Consider the following 17,357-nt stretch of genomic DNA (forward strand, 5'->3'; position numbering starts at 1 on the left):
TGAGCACAGTTATCGAGGTACAAACTACAGCAAATCATTTAATAACTAGGTGTTAGTCTAACATTGCCATCAATAGGATACACATGAGAACAAAATATGATGACACAGAATACAGGTTTAGCGTTTTGGGGCTTTATTTTTCATGAACTAAGGTTTTCATTGTCTATCTTATTAGATATTTTTAGATACAAATAAACATTTTAAATGTAACATTGAAAGCGCATGAACTTGTAATGTAACAATTGTAAATGTAAATCGTCTGCACATGTATTCACAAATAATTGCAAAAGTGCGCAGGTCTTATTTCCTATCTATGGTATGATGTTCCCACTTCATAGCATTATAGTTATAGTTTTAAAAAGTAAACATTTAGAAGCATAAATTGGTAGATGTATTTAAAACCCTTACCAACACTGCCATCTACTGTGCATTTTGAAAAGCACACTTATCCAGAAAGGAAAATACAGTTTTACGGCTAGTTCAACTTCAGAAAGCCGATCGAACTTGCTTTTTTATTTGGCACGTACAAATAGACACCATTACAAACATTAACACGAACATATCTACACTTAAAGTGATCTCTCACACCACAGTACCAAATGCCATTTTTATAGTATTGCCAGTTTTACCAAGATATTAAAGGAAAGAACGTCTATTTAGAAATGATAAAAAAATCTATCAGAAACATCTGTTACACAAAGCCAACAGTTAAATAGAACAATATTTGCAATGCAATCGGTCTCGCATTTGGGACCTTATATGTATTTAGCTATGCAGCACATTAGCCTGGGTGCTGAAACATCTACTGTTCTTTAACATAGAGTGAAAGTAAGCATCAAACTGCGTGACACACCAGGTAAGGTAACACATGGAGAGAAATATTGCCTTTCAACGGGAAATGGCATAGTCCAAAGCTCTGTTTTTAATATAAAACCAGGACCTTCGGTGGTCATATCACTGAAAATACAAAAAATATTATTGTCTACGGGTGCTCCTGGGAGACGATTTTTATGGACTGGAATCTAGAGAATGCTAAAGTGAATCTGGTATGTTGCGGACCTCTGCTGGTCATTTTCTATCAAGACAGGTAAATAGAGGCAGTTGAACAGAAAAAAAGTCTCTAAGCAGAAGCAGGCAAGTCCTAGGGCTGATCTCTAGAGCCCACAAAGTACATACACATACAAACATTTGCAATGCATTAGGTCTCGCATTTGTGAGAGTTTAAGCTATTGGCATGCCTTTTCTTTATCTGTTTTCAAAACCAACACACAAATAAAAGGCATTGTCATTTACAATGCCAATAGCTCAAACTCTCAAATGCGAGACCTATTGCATTGCAAATGCTTAATCCAAAATGTTCTTTGCTTGCCGCACTGAGTTGGACTGTCACACATAAAGGAAAAAACACAATAATTAAGTGAGAATACTAATTTTACATTTCTGGCAGGGACACTTCCTTGCTCCCAACTGTATAACACAATTCACTTTTAGAGTATCAATAAATGGAAAACGGATTATAAGAAGAAATTGCAAAAAAATGCTGTAAATTAACTCAATTTAGAAAACAAGCTTTGAGTTGCACAACAGCTTTAAACAAAATGCAAGACATCCCAACAAAAGATTACCATTGGTACCACCAACTTTTAGATTTAATGTTAAAGTCTACAAGACATCAGTAGGAGCAAGCACAGCTAAAACGATGCCTCTTTACGTGCAGTTCACGATGCATGCATGAAGCCAAATATGTAGACGACTGAACAAGTTTTGAGTGAGTCACTTCAGTCAAAACTTTCACTTTCAATGCAAGGATATCTGCTTCAGCTAAAAAATATTATTGCTTATTGAATCTGTCCACTTGTCTGCAAAAAAATAGCAAATAGACACTATACACTTACATGGGATTGTGGGCAATATTGCTATCAGTTGGCGCAATCTTTACTGTAACTGGACTGTTCACCACCCTGGAATCTTTAGCAGTTAACACGTTCTTGCATTGGTAGCCAATCAGGAACACTGTAGGCATTGCCCCCAGCATTGCATACTGTGTCTGTTGAATAGGATAACACAGTCGAGGTGTCAGACCAAAGCGGCTCATGCTTGGGAGCTCTCTGAAAAGAAAGGAATAGAATAAAGTACTGGCCAACCAAGCAAGGCAATTCAAGCACATGAACTGTGTCAAAAAACGGAAAAACCAGCAGCAAACTCCAAGACTTGCCAAGCATTCAAGTTAATACAATGGTTTGCAGAACAGAGTAAAATGCAATGTAGTCAGACGTTAAAGACAACCAGTGACACATTTAAGACCTCACGCAAAGTCACGTGCCAAGTGAAAATCTCCAGCTCCGATCTACTTGAATTAATATATTCCACTCATTAGAAAATTACTTATCAAACTTAAACATCTGTAATTTAAAAAAAACTAGCTGGGAGCCTCTAGCCTGGCATATGTTGAAAGGAGTGTCGTGTTCACTGTCATGCTGATCTGCACACTATCTGCCCCACCCGCCCAACAAATGCGTTTCTCATTCTAAGAAATATATTGCTAGGTCAGTAGGATGTGATGCAGGACTTGGATTGTGACGTCACATAAAACCAGTGACTGACCCCTCTTCTTACCCGCAGGTGAGCTTTATACATCCCAGCTTTCGACAGCACCGTCATTCTGGGATACCTATCAAGAATCAGGCATACACTCATTACATCCACAGCAGAGGGCGACATTTTATACACAGAGCTGATGTCTCTGCCAATCTTTGGACATGTGTCATTAAATTCAGATGAAAAAGCTTTTACCTAGTGTGGTCAGAACAGAACTGTGCCTTTAATTCTTTAGAGAATTAGGATAGTTAGTGGTCTGACAAACGTTATACAAACAGTTTATGTGACATAAGGTAACATGCAACACCTCACTACTCCATACACCACACAAGATCTCAAATGCAACTCGGGGACATATGTAGGTAGGCGTTTGCGAATCGCAAATGGTGCTTTGGTATGTAGGTGCATATTAGTAAAATAAGGAATCGCAAAAATTGTGTTTCCTTATTTCGCTCAAGCATTTAAGGAATCACAATTTTGCGATTCCTTAAATGCTATGTAGGAGTGAATTTTGAAATGCGATTGTGGCTTAAGGAATCTCAAAATACCACCTACTCCAAGTAGATGGCATTTTGCTATTTCCTTTAAAAATGCAATTTTTCAAAAAATTCTAATTGCCATATGGCGCACATGTACTTCGAGGCACATTCCAGGGGTGCAACAGGTGTCCTTTGGACACCCTGGCACCCTTGGAATTGCGATTCTCAAATTGCGATTTTCTCATAGAAAATCGAAATTTGAGAATGTATCCCCATTCATTTCTATGGGTCTCTTAGCCCATAGGAATGAATGGAACACTCATTCCCCAATTGCGATTCGCAATTTGCTAATCACAATTAAGGAATGTTAGAGATTCGCAAAAAAATTGCGAATTATTACCTACATTCCATTTTGCTATTCTCCAAAAATCGTTATTTGGGAATCACTAAATGGAAATTACCTACATATGCCCCTTGGTGGCCCTATTCCTAATTACCACTCATGAACTCTTTGATCTTACACTGTAACAGCTGCAAAAGCTTTGTGTCCCACCTAACTGAACATCCATTTGTCCCACCAACCAGTGCTTACATCAGCATGCACTGAGTACCTGTGCGTTTCAGTAGCAAATAGGTACTCTGGAATAGTGAATACCTTCTCTTTCTGTTTCCATTTCACCGCCGTTTGCACACAGGGTTTTGGCGGGGATCCAGCAGCAAACTTAGCCCCGGAGGCCCAGTGTACAGGCACCAAGTGATGCCTGCAAGCAGCAGAAGTGACACCACTGCTCAGGCAGATACCAGCAGGCCAACCCCAAGAAACTGAAGTGTGGCCCAAACAGACACACCCACGCGCAGTGCTGCATGAGCGCCAAGGTCGCGGTCTGGCACCCGGCTGCAGAAACCTTCATGAACCACAAGCGGGACACTAAATATCCTGACCTGCCTTGCGTTAGGGAGCACGGCCCTGCGTGCCGCATACTACAGTAATAGTCCTCTAAAGAAAAACATAATTAAACAAGTAGATACAGGCACACAAGCAGCATGCACAGCCTGCTCTTTCCAGAGGCAATACTTCAAGGGAATTAACTTGCAGAAAAAAGTTGGGTATGCACCAACCATAAGCCAATTGCATGCTATGGTTTTTGAAGGACACAGACATGAGCCAATCCAAACTGGTGTTTGATTTCCCTAATTGCCACGGTAACTGAAAGGGTTACACCTCCCTGAAGTATGCATGTGAATTCAACTTTACATCCGAGCAGGAAAAAATGAGTGTCAGGAATTTGGGTAATACCAACATCTATTATACACAGTGCTATCGAAGACAAAGCATTGGCAGCAGGTACTACTAATAAAATATTTTATATTCCAAGCTCGTGTGGCAGAACTGAACCTATGAGGGAAGATTGATGCTGCTTGTTATAGTAACCCAAAAAGTAATTTGAAGCCTCTAACTAAAAATAAAAAAATAGTGATGAAAACCCAAAAAGAAAATGTTAAGATAATGCTTATTAGTTGTGGGATACATGTATCCTACTAACTGGGAAGTTAAACACTAAACAAACTTCCCATCAAAACAAAAGAGGGCCAACTAAAATTCACAAAAGAATATATAATAGTTTTGATGTTTAGAATGAATCGTTGGATGGAACATATGTTATTGCTGTTCAGTGAATTGGAGTCACTGGATTTTGCAACCTAAAACGAGTTGGCAAACAAATCCATATGTCAGTAATACGTAACTCATTTACTGAGCAAGAGTGTCACCTACAAAATTGTATTTATATGGCATTGGAAGGGCACATTAGCTTGTGCTTTCCTTCTGCTCAGCATACAATGGTTTGTGGGGACTTTTGACCAACAGGTACATTTGTGAAGATTCAACCTGTCCGAATTAATCCCACTATTTAAATAAACACAACAGACGTACACAAAGGCTACTCAAAATAAAAAAAAATCTATTGTAATATTGTGGCTTCAGAACACGATAGTCATTCCACATAAGTGCTTATGGAGCAATGTGTAAAAGTGACGGGCGTATACATGGTATGATTGGATACACTTATCAATTTAGGAGTGCCATATTAATTGAGCCACATAAACGTCCTTCTCCAAATCTTTTCTTCCATCCGAAGGTTTTCCAAAGTCAATGAGTGTTGTCAATGTTTCGACCATATGTATTTAATACATAGGTCGAATCAGGACTTGTGCCATCTGTATAACAATTTTTCCAATAAATCAGCTACCAGTTTTCCATATAGATGCTGTCATCTGTCTTCCAGATTTATCACAAAACCTCAGTACTCATTAACCTTACACAGTTTAATGCACAGCTGTGTGAAAAATCAGTAGCCACTCGTCACTCGACTGTTGTAGTGTATCTACTTGCATCCACTTGTGTAGGGAGTTTACTAGTGCCAGTAGTGAGATTAATTCAGACTGACTGAATGTGTGCAATACATCTGGGCCCCTATTTATGAGGCCTTGCGTCAGTTTTGTGCCGCCGGTGCGTCACTTTTTGTGATGCACCAGCGGTGTAAAAAGTGCACCTTGTTGCGCCATATTTAAAAAGTGACGCATCTAGGTAGATGCGTCACTTTTTAAACCCCTGCGCCACATTATACCTGCGTCAGGTATAATGTATGCAGAGGGGGCGTTCCCCCGCAAAAAGCCTCGTAATAATGACGTAGTGAAATCTATGAGATTTCACTGCGTCACTTTTAGGATGCTGTTGCGTCAAAATCTTGCACCTGCCTCACAGCAGGCGTAAGACTGACGCAAGCCCTTTCACATGGGGCTTTCCCCATGTGAAAGGACGCATTGCTGGAGTTGCGTCACTTTTGTGACACACTCCAGCAATGTGTCACTTTTGCGCTTACAGATACGTCAGAAATACTGACGTATCTGTAAGTCCTTGCGACATGATGCGTCATACATTAAATATGACGCATCATTGGTGTCGCAAGGAGTGCGCAGTGAAAAGTGACGCATCGCTGTTTTCACGCAGCGATGTGACACTTTTCATAAATGAGGCCCCTGGAGCCTTATTGCATACAGTGCCCCAGGGGCACAATGGTACTTTTACCCCACTGATTAGGGGTGCCTAGAAGTCATCCTCCTCCACTAGCTAATGACAGGAATAGGTTTTGCACCCCAAGTAAATCCATCAGAACACCTTTTGTGCCTGCAGAAGAGCAGAAGAGAACTATACTGCGGTCTATGACCTGAAAGGAGCCTTGAAGAACTGACTTGCTCCATCTTGCACCCAGGACAAAGAAGTGGATTCCAAGGGTCAGTTAGCTGAATTCTTGGATAGCTCCAGGGCAGAACAAGATTCAAGTGGCTCTTTACTCAAAGTGCCCAGCTGGATAGTGGTAACTGTACATGAACTCGACTGCTGTTGGCCTGAATCTGATACCTTGAGGGGCATATTCACAAGGAGCTATTGCCAAATTAATGGCACTTTATCGCAGCCAAAGTCATGATAAATTTACCCCACCACTCACAAGCTGGTGATAACAGCCCCCAGCACCAGTTTCCCCGCGATAGAAGCCGCAAAAAACATTGCCACAGAGGACCCCCGCAACTATCGCTTATGAGATGCAGAGTCGGCGTTCCCCTGCACAAAGCCATGACAACACCACACCTCAACATTCCCAACGACCAGACAGATTGGCGATAAGAACACAAAACAAGCGATAAGGCACGTTAGCAGCAGAAAATGTACACCTGCTCTGACCTGGAGTAAAGTCGCACAGCAGCCTGCACCACAATAGGGAGCCCATTCCAGGGCTTCATGGAAAGGGCAACAGATGCCATGAAGCAAGTGAACATGCAGCCCTGACACCCAAGGGGGCCACAACACCCACCAGGCACACCTCCCCCCGTACCACCACAGAGGCAGCACAGACAAAGACAGTGGCCCCCCTGGAAATGCACCTTCCTCATAGGCACGTCTGACAATGTCACTGTCCACTACAGGCTGAATGGGGCACCCATCCTACACATCCTGGCCATCATTGCCCAACAGGCCAACGGTACCAACAGAACAAACAACCAACATCCCACCCCACACCAAGCTGCTGGTTGTGCTGCACCTGTTGGCACCTGTCACACCCCAACCAACACCCGCCAGAGTCGGCGGAGTCTCACAGCCAGCCACATTCAAGTCCCCCAGATCTGTCCTGGACATCACCATCACACTCAACCCTAGGCCCCATATGTCCAACACAATGCGCAGGAACTGCTGGAGACCAAGCAAGGACCATATGCCATAGGGGGATGCACGCACATGTTTGGGGCAATCCACTGCACATGTCCCACCTGTGCCCCCTGGTGATACAGCACACAATTAGCGCCACAGGAAGCACACATCACACATCAATGTGCAGGCAGCATCAGAACACCAAAGGACCTACACCAATGTCACCTCCAAATACACATCCAGTGTGCATGAAATCTTCACCTTCCGACATTCCATCAGCAACCAGCCATCCCAGGGAAATGCACAGCCCTTGGGAAGTTCCCAATTGACACCCGACTCTCCTCAACTCCACTAAAATGCAATCCACAACTCTGTCAATGCACACGTCACAAGTTCACAACCAACATGCACAACTACATGCCCACCCAGCAGACACGATAGAACAACTTTCAGTGGTAACCTGAGCAAGCAGTGAACATGACCAATCAACGGCATGGAACCTCAGCCACACAATTGACGAATGTGGGGAGAGGAGGCAACCAGGTATGTGTGAAGGATGCAGTAGAACCATGATTGGGAAAGTACACAATGCAAAGAGTGGTGGCGAAGTGCTATACAGACCGCAGTATGAAGAACACAGCCATAACCACAGCGACATACACCTGGGGTGTATGGAGTGTAGTGGACAGTGGACGCAACAATATCACTCCAGCGGTGGGGGTCCTTGCGGAATAGTTGCCTGTTATGCCTGTTACGCCCCCTGTAAGCGTGAGCAGAGTAGGATGAGCCTGTATATGCCAGGCCGCGTAGGGGTGTGAATAAAACTATGTAGCCCTGGGCGTGGTCCTCATCCGGAAAGCCAAAAGTCTCTGCCAGGATGGCACCTCCCACCCCACCCCTACACAGCAAGGCCACACTGATCAGCAGCCGACACCGGCGTGTGTCAAGGAGGGCCCACCACATGCCAGTGTAAGTTCCACACCCTAGTTCCGCGACCCGGACAGCCTTTCAGACCACCGCTGTCCCCATGAACCTGGCCCACATTACTACTTCCACGTTGACATATTCTACCGGCATCCTCTGCTGCCCAGTGGGTCCCTGTTGGACTTGGCCCTCTTGGCAGGGTCATCCCTGAACTTTTTGCCTTCCTCCAATATTCTCTCTGACCTGTTTTTGTTGGAATAATGACTCTAGGCACTTTACCACTGCTGACCAGTGCTAAAGTGCATATGCTCTCCCTGTATAAAATGTATATGTGATTGATTTCCAGGATTGGCCTATTTGGTTTACTGTCAGTCCCCAGTAAAGTGCACCAGGAGTGCCAGGGCTTGTAAATACAAATGAGGCTGGTGGGCCTGCAGCACTGGTTGTGCCACCCACAGAAGCGGCCTAGTAAAATGTGCCTAAGGTCTACCATTGCAAGACCTGTGTGCAGTCTGGTACTGTCATGCTAACTGCGCAAGTACACCTGCTTGCCAGTCCCTAAACCTTCCCTTTACTTCATATTAGTCACCCCTATGGTAGGCCCAAGGGCAGGCTGCATTGTAGCATAAGGTAGGACATGCCGTGATGTGTGTGGCATGTCCTAATAGTGAATTACAGCCATTTTCGTTTTTCACTATTGAAAGGCTACCTACTCTCCATAGGTCAGAATGGGCTGCTGGAATTATTACACTCTATAATCCCAACAGACTTAGAGAGCATGGTAGAAAGTCATGTTTGATATGCCTGAACTCAGAATAATAAAATACTTCTTTTAGTTAAGTTTATTTTAATATCCTGTGTTTGCAAATACTACTTTTAGAAAGGTAGTATTTGCTTGCCTAACCATTTCAGCCCGCCTCTGCTCTGATGTGTATCTGCTGTCTGGTTTCTGTGTGTGACAGGGCTGGGGAATTCCAGGGGACAGGCTGGGGTTGACAGGTGGGGAAAAGAGAGATTACACCAGGATGGGTGGGGGGAGTGCCCCTTGACTCTGAATAGGGCTGTTCTCTGCCACCACAATGCTGGCTCCGTCCCCTAGGGAGCGACTGATGACTGTGCCCTGCGCCTGGTCCAGGAAGAGGGAAGACTGTCAACAGAGTGCTCCTGACTGTACTTGTCACCAGAATGCTGGCTCCACCTCCTGCGGAGCGTCTGATGTCCCTGCCCTGCTAACTGAAAGGAGAAACCAGAGTCCGCAAAACAAAGTGCTCAGAGGCTGACTGGATTAGGCAAAGGCCCGACTGGCCTGAAAGAACAAAGGATTTGGGGTATGAAAGTAGGAACCCTGCTCCTAAGAAATCAGATCCTGTTGACGCCAAGAAGAAACTCTGCCTGAAGAGACGGACCTGGGAAAGCTGCATGGAGGACTACTGTCTCTAATCATGAGAGACTGGCCTGTTGTGGGTACCTTGCTGCAAGAAGGAGAGAGGAAGGAAAGACTGAAAGACTTTTTAATTCACTTGTGCATCGTAAACAATCTCCAAGGACTTGCTTGTGAACTTGCCCCGTAACTGCGCCCCAGGAACATTGGGTGCAACCCCCTCCTTTGAAGAAGGAAGCTGGTGTTATTTCCCCCTTCAGCGCTGACTCCGGAGACCAGAGTGCGACTTGGAATCTGTCCCGCACTCCGAGAGCCTGTGTGCCCCATCCCGCCGAGCAACGTGACCTCTGCACGACTGTGCCGCAACTAGCATCATAAAGGCCTGCCCCGCCTGGCCTGAGCACCGCGAACTGCTGCAACCTCGAACTGAAGCTCGGACCGCAAGAACGGACCGTCCGGTCCAAGCAACGTGAGTCCGTGGCCCCCGAGCCGTAGATCACACTGTAAGGACTGGCTGCACCTGAACTCGCCTCTCCAGGACGACACCCTGTTGACAGCGCACCGTCGCTGGATTCACCTCAAGCCGCCGCCCCTCCCTCTTCAAGATCGAGACGGACGCCGAGGTCAAGAGCCGCCCAACAACCCATCGCTGCCCTCTGAGAAGCAGAAACTACTGGGTCATCGAGCAATTGCTGCCACGAAGGAAGACCGCACCGCGAAGTGGAAAGTCCCCTCTACGCCTGCTGGTTCGCCCCGAACTACCAAGACAGCAAAAGGTACTGTACGCTGTAACGGTGCGAGTTGTATTTAAGCCTACGGCTCGCAGCGCCCTTTGTGCCTCTTGAGCCCTGAACTGCGTGCCGTGCGAGTCTCACGACTCGCACCGCCTCTTTGCCTCGACCTTGCCCTGAGTACGTTGAGACCGTAGGCCACGCTCCGGACTGCAATGTCCGCGCGGTGTGTGTATTGGGAGCGCACCGCAATACGAGCCGCACAAGCCTGGTACAACTCGTACCCTTGGTTCACCTGACCTACGGAGTATGCGTCTCACGCGGGATGCGTGAGATTCAGTAGGCTCCTGTCCCGGTAATCGTACATGGCGCACAGAAGCACTAAGAGGCGTTCAGGCCTCAACGAACAGCGCATCCAAGCGTTAGATATTGCCTGCAACCCGGTGAAGCCAGTTTGAGAACTTTGTACCCATTTTTAAGCATTGAACAGTGCCTGAAGAACAGTGAAGTTGTTTTGAGAGGTATTCAAACCTTTTTAAAGAGACTGAACATTGTGATATTAAGAACAGTGGCACATTGAGAGTAACTGGAATTGTAAAACCTGCATTTAAAGCCTGCTTGAGAGTTTTAAATAAAGCCTATATCTTTTTACAAAACAATCAGCTTGGTGTCTCTGTGTGGTGGGTTGATAATTTATTATGTGTGTTATACTAAATGCTTAACCGTATGTGCTCTGGAGTTTAGCCTGGTCTGCTCACGCCACGCCGCCTAGAGGGTGAGTAGGGGTTATTTCTGAGAGTAAGTCCCTTGCCCTGACTTAGAGGAGAGGGTCCCTACTTGTCACAAGTACATACCTGTGCCAACCAGAGACCCCCAATTCTAACAGTCCCATATGTGAACCTGTGTCCTAGCACCTGAATGGCAGTGACCTCAACTCTGGGCCAGCGGCCACAGCACCAGACTCTCTTTGATCCATGAGGCATAGTTTCATGTGGGCATCTTGCAACACGTGGTGGCACTAACCCTGTTCAATGCCAGCTGGCAACATGGGCAGCCACAAACCCTGTTCAACGCCAGCCGGCGACACATGCTGCCACAAACCGTGTTCAACGCCAGCCGGTGGCACGTGGATGAGAGACCAAGACTACCCTCGGACCAGTAGGTCTCACATCTAGCACCTATTCACGATTCACGAATGGCAGAGTCCACAACAGTGGTCGCACGGTGAGGAGTAAGAGGAAGATGCAGCTTAGTCCGGACGAAAGACGTGTCACAGTTACGGAGGTGACCGAACATATGGTGCCACTGAACCTGAACTATACAGGCCGATGGGGCCACATACTTATGCCGGCGACACTAGGTGAATGGCCTGTGCTGACCACTGCCTCCGGACTACACTGCTCTCGACCTAGGCTGTGCTTGTGTAGGTCACAGAATTGGAACAGAACATCTAGTATGGAAAGGCAGATTACATATCATTGCACGCAAGGAGAGGCGTACAAGGTTGATGCCTTGCATCTAAGTGGAGAAAAAATGATCATCATTATGGAGGTGTTCATACACTACCAACAACTGCCCTGGTGTTACTCACGTTGTACATCACGAGCCAACGACACGTGGCTGTGTGCCACTGCTGACCACTGCCTCCGGCCTACACTGCGGTCCAGTAGGTCACAGAGTCATGATTCAGCAATGGTGGAGTTCATATCAGTGTACCTGCATCATCGCAGTATGCATCCCCTCTTAGCGACCTGTGCCACTAAGTCTGTTTCTTGACATTCATGGGCATTCACTGGCTAACTTTGGCGGCGTCTGAGTCTATGGACTAAGGTGCAGTTTTCATCCTCATGCAGCTGATCCCGAACTGGTGGTGGCAATGAGGCTGTTGCATTCCACTCCTCCATTTGCTGCTTCCCAATAAAATCAAAGCTTTCAGTGTCTTGCCCTGGAGGACACCTTCCACTGTCTCCTGAAACCCTCTGCAACATACACCTCGGACACTGGTGGTGACCTGCTCTGGTCGCATGGCCCATCTGACTGCACCGCAAGTCACGGTCCGGTGGCTGGGAGGCTCTGCCGGCCGCAGTGCATCCGGGGCCACTAACTCTGTGCTGGTAAAGTCCATGACCCCTTCTCCGGAGACATTGGATGGGCCCTGAAGCGTAGGCCTTGGGGTCATCAACGCTGTGAGAAGTTGGCCTGGCATATGCTGTGCACTATTCTAGTGGGCACCTTGCCCAAGTCCAAACAACCCTTATTGATGATAGGTTTAAAGACAACCTTTATTGAAAGTTATCCTAGTGGTAGCTATGGAGAGCAGCCTTCAGGCTAAGTCTTGAAGGAGTGTTAAGCAGATTGGTTTACCAGATTATAACCTCTTGAATGACTAAATGAAAAGAGAACCACACATGGTATGTATATAATATATATGGATTTATTTCTAAACATTCTCTAGTAATCCCTTTATGAGATTACAGAGCAAAGTACACACTTTTAATGCAATAGAACTTCAGTAAATAGCACAATATACACTGGTCCCCAGGGGGGAACCAAACCATATATTAAGAAAGTGGTATAAGAACCACGACTTGACACAAGGCCTAGAGCCTGTAAAATCGCTGGGACCAAAAGGAACCACCCAAGGTAGTGACACATGGGACCCACGGAGGACACGTGCATTGTGAGAACACAGCCGCGAGATGCCTTTAGCTTCTATGGAGAAAGACGCAGTTGGAAATTTAAGGATTAAGGACACTTAGGAGAGGACTTTAAGCACACCCCTTTAGACTTACAGTGTTCTAGGGCCAACACCCTCAGGAGCACTAGAGTACTCGAGTTACCTCACCCATGGAAGCTGGGTACATAGGTGTCTTTTGGTGTCGAGACTCGTCGTTGATTTCAATGGCGATCTGCTGCAAATTGCTGCTGCCGTCGAAGTGGAAAGTGTCTGGTGTGATCCAAAACTGGATCAAAGTTGAGAAGAACCTGAAAGCAGAGGGGACAGAGTCTGGCTCACTTGCCGTTGACCAGGGGCATGAAAGAATAATGCCCCCCAATGTCTTGTGTTTTCAGGTTGAAGAGGTGAAGCTTGACTCTTCAGCCATGAGGACCAGGAGGTGTTGATGACAACCAGGAGCTGGATTCAAGCTGTCCCACAAAGGATGTCAAGTGCTGCAGCATTGGTGACCGGATTAGACCTAACAAGCCTTGGCAACAGCAACCCACCCAGAAAGTGAAGAAATGCTTCGGTGTGGACTAGCAAGGTCCGAGGGACTCACCAAGTGGGGGACAGCCAGGGCACGTATAGAGCAACCATAGAAGCTCAAGGAAAGTCAAAGTTGCCTTTTCAGGGACCCACCAGTCAACGGACCGGGAATCATGAAGGTACCTCAAGCGAAAACACAAAGGGCCGGCTCACAGAACACTTGTGGAGTGTAGGCCAGCAATCTTCGGTGGAAAAGGTGCTGTGGGTCTGGGCTATGAGTAACTCAATGCACAGCCTCAAGGAACGTCGAGAAGCTGATGAACTTGCAAATGTGCATGGTGTCCACGGGTTCCGGTTCCATGGTACCCATGAGGGCTGCGGGTCTCAGCTTTGCTGGGGACTCAGTGCAGCCCTGGGGAGGCCTGGAACCCCACTGCCTGTGTTGCAAATACTTCAGAGTCTGGCGGGAGCTTCAGAGATGCAAACCAGTCAGATGCATCTTTGGTGCCTGCCAAGCAGGGGAGTAACTTCTTTACTCCAAAGGAGATTCTTCAGACATCCAGCATTGTGCAGATCATCGAAGTTCCAGGATTCAGTATCAGAGTTTCATCCAGGTGTAATATAAAGTCCTGTAGTCAAAGGTTCCTATCTTATAGCCAAGGAAGGGGTTGGACATACTCTGGGGACCCAACTATGGGAGGGTTTGGAAAGAGCGGTGGCTACACCAATTTCCTTTGTCCAGTTTCATGCCAGAGCAGGGGCTGGTAGCCCCTGCAACCGGTTTGAACTGGGCTATGCACAGGGACACCAAATGTGCCCCCAGTGCAGACTTCAAAGCACTCCTGGAATGCACCCACCCAGCCCAAATACACTAAAGCCTGTCTGGGAGGTGGTGACTCCTCCCTGTGACAGGAAACCTATTGTCCAGTCCTCCCCTGCTGGAGTTTCATCCAGCAGCATGAAGCCAGACTTGTGTCTGTGGCTGCAGCATCCATTTTTTGATGCCAGGGCTCTTTTAAACTGGTACCCGGCATAACTGTGTGTACATATCTCTCCCTCTAGAATAGTGGAATCCTACCCCTGGCACCAGAAATGGCGGGGGGCGGGCAGGATTCCAAAGTGTTTGACACCAAACATGACATGTTTCCTTGCAGCCATTCCAAAGTTAGCATTTATCTTGTGGTTATAATGCACTTACGAGTATATGATCTGGCTGTATCACAGAACAGCCCCAGAGCATATATTCCAAAGGCTGCATAGGGGCCCTGCTCATGCATGGGCACCCTCTTATACAAAACCCAGCACCCTGCCTTCAGGATTGATAAGGCCTGTCATGGGGTGACTGATATGTATATATGTGTATGATATAAGGTAGATATAGGGAACCTATATTTAAGTAAGGGGTGCATACACCACCTTACACAGGCTGCAGTTGCACACCTGTGGTGTCATTTTGAACGGCTTCCCAGGGGTGGCATAATGCATGCTCCAGCTCCTGGTAGGCCTCTGGGGTACCTATGCCCTTGGTACCTAAGGTACCATATACTAGGACTCATAAGGGTATCCCAGTAACCAAATCATCTTAGAGAGGAAAGCAGATATGCTGGCAGGATCCCATCCAAACTAAGTTAAAAACCATCAAAACGCCAGGAAAAAAGTGGGGGCAACCATTTAGTCAGAATCCACCTTCCTACAAACGCCATTTCTCTGTGGCCTTGTGCAGTACGCAGACTCCAGGCCAGAATGCGTCCCACCAGGGCTCACAGATCAAAGCGAGTCCAGACCGGCCTAGACGACGCATCAACGCAGGAGGCACACGCCACCATCGCAAGGACCACCTCCAACCGCCATCTGCCAGAGTTGACACAGTAGTCCTGACAGATGGGGAAGATGATGCAGGTCTAACACTAACACACCCCACTGCATCTACATCAGGAATATATCGAAGGATACACAATCTGAGACTTTTTATTCACATGGGCGCGCTCATATCTAGTGTCCAGAGCCAAGTGCACTGGAACTCAGGGGCACTTCTGTTTGCATGTTGACTGTCCTCTGGACTTTCACTGGCTCACTCCATGGTACTCAGCAGTTGTATTGCATGTGTTTTCTGTTTCAGTTGCACTGGTGTCCAACGTCCAAGGGGTTGCAAGCACCAGACATTCCGTGCGGAATGACTTAGACTCACCCAACACACACATCCAGTACAGGAGTCACTGTACATGTGGCCCTGACAATAAAGGGGCCAGGCGCATGTGCCCGTAGCCAGTTCAACTTGATATCTGCGTGTGTCCCTGTGGTCTTGTAGTATGCATGTGGGCCCTGGGCCCTACGACATTACATTGTGCTGTGTATATCGGATGGAGACATGTCACCACAGGCAGCGGGTTGGAGCTTGGACATGTAGCTTTGTCGTCACCCACTCAATTTGTGAGGGGGGCGGTCAACATCGTCGTACGCACAGCCAACATGGGTGTGTGACTGCTATTTGAGCGCCCCTAGGTGGGGCTCTGTGCTTTGAATATGCATCTGCATGTGTCTCTATGGCAGTGTACATCTCCTTAGTGGGGTGTGGGTGGGCCCTGAAGGGTGATAAACCCCTACGTATGTGTCCTGGTTCGCATTCCATGGGTTTGGCCCCACCCACACCTGTTGGGCAACCCTTTTGATGTCTTGACACGTGGCATTGAGGTGCCAAGTGTGGGTGGGTGAAGTGTTGTGAGCCAGCTGTGCTTGCGGGTGCTTCCTGCTGTTTCAGTTGCACTGGTGTCCAACGTCCAAGGGGTTGCAAGCACCAGACATTCCGTGTGGAATGGCTTAGACTCACCCAACACACACATCCAGTACAGGAGTCACTGTACATGTGGCCCTGACAATAAAGGGGCCAGGCGCATGTGCCCGTAGCCAGTTCAACTTGATATCTGCGTGTGTCCCTGTGGTCTTGTAGTATGCATGTGGGCCCTGGGCCCTACGACATTACATTGTGCTGTGTATATCGGATGGAGACATGTCACCACAGGCAGCGGGTTGGAGCTTGGACATGTAGCTTTGTCGTCACCCACTCAATTTGTGAGGGGAGTGGTCAACATCGTCGTACGCACAGCCAACATGGGTGTGTGACTGCTATTTGAGCGCCCCTAGGTGGGGCTCTGTGCTTTGAATATGCATCTGCATGTGTCTCTATGGCAGTGTACATCTCCTTAGTGGGGTGTGGGCGGGCCCTGAAGGGTGATAAACCCCTACGTATGTGTCCTGGTTCGCATTCCATGGGTTTGGCCCCCACCCACACCTGTTGGGCAACCCTTTTGATGTCTTGACACGTGGCATTGAGGTGCCAAGTGTGGGTGGGTGAAGTGTTGTGAGCCAGCTGTGCTTGCGGGTGCTTCCTGCTGTTTCAGTTGCACTGGTGTCCAACGTCCAAGGGGTTGCAAGCACCAGACATTCCGTGCGGAATGGCTTAGACTCACCCAACACACACATCCAGTACAGGAGTCACTGTACATGTGGCCCTGACAATAAAGGGGCCAGGCGCATGTGCCCGTAGCCAGTTCAACTTGATATCTGCGTGTGTCCCTGTGGTCTTGTAGTATGCATGTGGGCCCTGGGCCCTACGACATTACATTGTGCTGTGTATATCGGATGGAGACATGTCACCACAGGCAGCGGGTTGGAGCTTGGACATGTAGCTTTGTCGTCACCCACTCAATTTGTGAGGGGAGTGGTCAACATCGTCGTACGCACAGCCAACATGGGTGTGTGACTGCTATTTGAGCGCCCCTAGGTGGGGCTCTGTGCTTTGAATATGCATCTGCATGTGTCTCTATGGCAGTGT

The sequence above is a fragment of the Lissotriton vulgaris genome, chromosome 4_1 (assembly GCF_964263255.1).
Source record: "Lissotriton vulgaris chromosome 4_1, aLisVul1.2, whole genome shotgun sequence".
Classification (NCBI taxonomy): Eukaryota; Metazoa; Chordata; class Amphibia; order Caudata; family Salamandridae; genus Lissotriton; species Lissotriton vulgaris.